The sequence below is a fragment of the Humulus lupulus genome, chromosome 8 (genome assembly GCF_963169125.1).
Source record: "Humulus lupulus chromosome 8, drHumLupu1.1, whole genome shotgun sequence".
NCBI classification, from domain to species: domain Eukaryota; kingdom Viridiplantae; phylum Streptophyta; class Magnoliopsida; order Rosales; family Cannabaceae; genus Humulus; species Humulus lupulus.
Window position 1 is genome coordinate 173942890 of NC_084800.1, and position 3722 is coordinate 173946611.

At 36.0% G+C, this 3722-nt stretch overlaps 1 pseudogene; it reads left to right on the plus strand.

The window, feature by feature from the left end:
• Positions 1-628: 628 nt before the first annotated feature.
• LOC133796270 (protein NRT1/ PTR FAMILY 5.4-like) lies at positions 629-3305 on the plus strand (annotated as a pseudogene).
• The last annotated feature ends 417 nt before the right edge of the window (positions 3306-3722 follow it).

Here is a 3722-nt window from a genome sequence, read left to right on the forward strand (position 1 = left end):
TACTGAAAATAATTATTTAATTAAAAAAAAATACAAAAACCAATGACGACTCGTTATATGAGTCATTGAATGTCTACAAAGTCTCTCCATGGGAGACGTCATAGATACCTACAACGTCTCCGGAGACTTTGTAGACATCCAATGTCTCCCCCTAGGAGACATCATAGGGTGTACGTGTACAACCTATGACCACTTTAGATGGCTCCTGCAACAACGTCTCCCCTAGGGAAGACATCAAATGTCTACAATGTCACCCCCATATAGCCATTAAATACCTATTTTGTTATAGTGACACCACACCATATTGCTCTGCCTTAATTCATGTGTCGTCAACTCCAATCCTTTATTTTTGTTGTTTCATGGAATATTCAGTTTCATAATTAATGCTACTTTTTGCGTTACTGAAAAATGACACTAGTCCAAAATATCTTGATTTTTCCTCAACAAGTTATCTTTTTTGAACATATCTGTGTCAAATCACCAAAGAAAGTTAATGCTAAAAAATTCATAATTTATCACCCAAAATGTCACATATATACAGAGGAAATCATTTATAAAAAAAAAAAATATATTTTTAGTATATTAGAAAGTAGTTAAAGTAGTGTCAAATTTTGTTTTTCGAACTTCCATGGAGTCTTTTGAACCAGATCAAGTAGTAGCGTCGACCCAAGACGGGCATTCTGAAAACACCAAGACAAAATCTTCCAAGGGCAAGGGAGGCTGGAATGCTGCTATTTTCATTATCTGTAATAACACAAACATTAATTTATGTACATGCTCTTATTATTATTCGATAATAATTAAGTTTTGTATGATTTATATGATATTTATAATATAACTTTCAGTTGTTGAGATGGCGGAAAGATTTGTGTTCTATGGGTTGGCTGGTAATATGATAATGTATCTGACTAATGTGCTTAAGGAGTCAACTCCAGTTGCAGCAAAGAATGTCAACACATGGATGGGTGTAACTTTGCTCTCTCCTTTACTTGGAGCCTTCATAGCTGATTCTCTCTTAGGCCGCTTCAAGACCATTTTGTTTTCCTCCATTATTTACTCCATAGTAAATGACACACACAGCTACGAATTTAATTAATTAAATTATTATCTATCCTCTCAATTCAATAAATATAAATATATAAATGAGTTTATTAATTTCTTATATGTTGTGTGATGATATTGATAGGGAATGGGCTTACTTGCTATATCAGCGTCAGAGTCAGTAGTAATACCTTGGAAGTATCGTAAGGCAGTATTCTTCGTATCACTTTACATAGTATCGATTGGGGAAGGTGGGCGTAAGCCATGCGTGCTTACCTTCGCAGCGGACCAATTTAGAGAGGGCTCAGTTGAAGAGAAGAAGACCAAGAGCTCTTTCCACAACTGGTGGTCTTTGGCAATTGTCACTGGTGCATCTCTCGCAACTTTTGGGGTCGTATACGTTCAGGGACTACCTACCATATAAATTTATTTATTTATGTATTTATCAACTTGTATTGATTTTAAATTTAATAAGAGTATAGTTCAACACTTTGTTTACTTGTATATACAAAACTATTAACAAAAGTAATATATGTATATATAATCTAAAATTTAATGCGAGTATATATGATATATGATAATATTGGGTGGGGAGCAGGATTTGGAATGGTGGCGGGTGCAATGGGATTGGCACTAGTGATATTCGTGTTAGGAGTGAACAAGTATGAGACTCAAGTTCCTTTAGGCAGTCCCTTCACTTCCGTGGCGCGAGTTTTTGTGGCTGCCGCGCGGAAGCGGAACATTGATGAGCTTCGTCATGGTTTTGGTCTTTTCTCCGGCGATCTCAATCAACCCGCCACTTTGGTTCGCACCGCCCAATCCAGGTACTTGGTTCTTATAATTATTTGAAAAATACTTTAATTAAAGATAGGATATATTGTTTTTAATTTCTACATTTGTGCGGTAGGTACTTTTAATATTTTTGATATATAAATAGTTTCTAATTCTTATTTTTGTTTATATAATATAATTATAAGAAATTTATCACAAGTTTTTAAAAAATTTCAAATAATTTAAAAAGGAAAAGTTAGAATTCAAACACAATTTCCAGCAACAATTAGTTTGAATTGTAAATTTAGCATCCTAAATTATTGGAACGTGAGTAACTATATTATCTACTATCATATAAAATAAATAGAATTACAACTTTTCACCAAAAAAATTTATTGGGATTTAGAATCAATGTATATATCTTGGCCCACTGAGTTGGCTAATTAATCAAATTGTAGTGTGTATATTCTATCGTGTACATGTTAGTACATTGCATTACATCTCACTCATTATATCTGATATCATATGTACAATCCAAAATATATAAACACTAGTTGTCTTCTATAACATATAAAATATATGTTGGCTGATACCTGATATATTCTTCTTTCTTGTTAAAAACATGGAAGATTTCTTGACAAGGCAATGATACTAGATAAGCACGATGTCTCAACAAAGGTGAGAAATCCATGGAGAATATGTTCGTTAGATCAAGTGGAAGAAGTGAAGCTACTTCTACGCCTTATTCCCATATGGTTATGTTGCTTGATGTACCCAGTAGCTCAATCCCTCGTCAGTACCGACTTTATTAAGCAAAGTAGCACAATGAACCGATCTCTTGGATCACAATTCAAGTTACCCTCGGCTTCACTCCAAGGCATTATGGGCGTCGCCGTGCTCATCACTATCCCAATCTACGATCGAGTTTTCGTACTGATGGCTACAAAATTCACCCGCCACCCCTCAGGCATCACAGTCCTGCAGCGAATAGGAATAGGCATATTCTTCTCTCTACTCAGCATGGTTGTCTCTGCTCTCGTGGAGGTGAAGAGGGTCGGCGCCGCCCGGCATTATAAGCTGGTGGACAATCCGAAAGCTGAAATTCCGATTAGGGTTTGGTGGCTGCTTCCGCAGTTCTTTTTATGTGGTTTGGGTGACTCATTCGCTTTTATTGGCCTTCAAGAACTATTTTATAGCCAAATGCCTCCAGCAATGAGAAGCCTCGGAGCGGCCGCGAATTTGAGCATTTCTGGGGTTGGTTATTTCATTAGTAGTGGAATAATATCTTTAGTTGAGGAAGTTAGCTTAGGACAAGGTTGTGTGAAATTGTTGGACGATAATATCAATCGTGCTCACTTGTTTATTTATTGGATAATTGGATAATTGCTGGGTTAAACTGTTTGGATTTGTTTATTTATATTTGGTTCGCCAAACGTTTTGTGTATAAGAAATTTCAAAAGGAAGAACCAAACAATAGAGAGCAGGAAATTTAGTTTAGTAATATGCTCTAGTGGTTTAGCAATATATGAAAATAAGTAATGTGGTCAATATATATGATGAATAAGATTATTTTGTATGGGTAGTTAAATAAATTTACTATATTTTCATTACTCATAAACAACCATTTGCATATTCTGACACTACTACAAAAATGGAATTTCCTGACAGTTTTTAACTGTCGCTATTGAGCAACGACGACAATCGAATAACTGTTGTATTTGCCTATGCTGGCATAGGGTAGCTACGCCGACAGTTATTAGGTGTCGATGTTGCTAGCTACGCCGACAATTATTAGGTGTCGTAGTTGCTGGTTATGCCGACATTTATTAGGTGTCGCCGTTGCTGGCTATGCCGACAGTTATTAGGTGTCGCCGTTGCTGGCAGCGCCGACAGTTATTAGGTGTCATCGT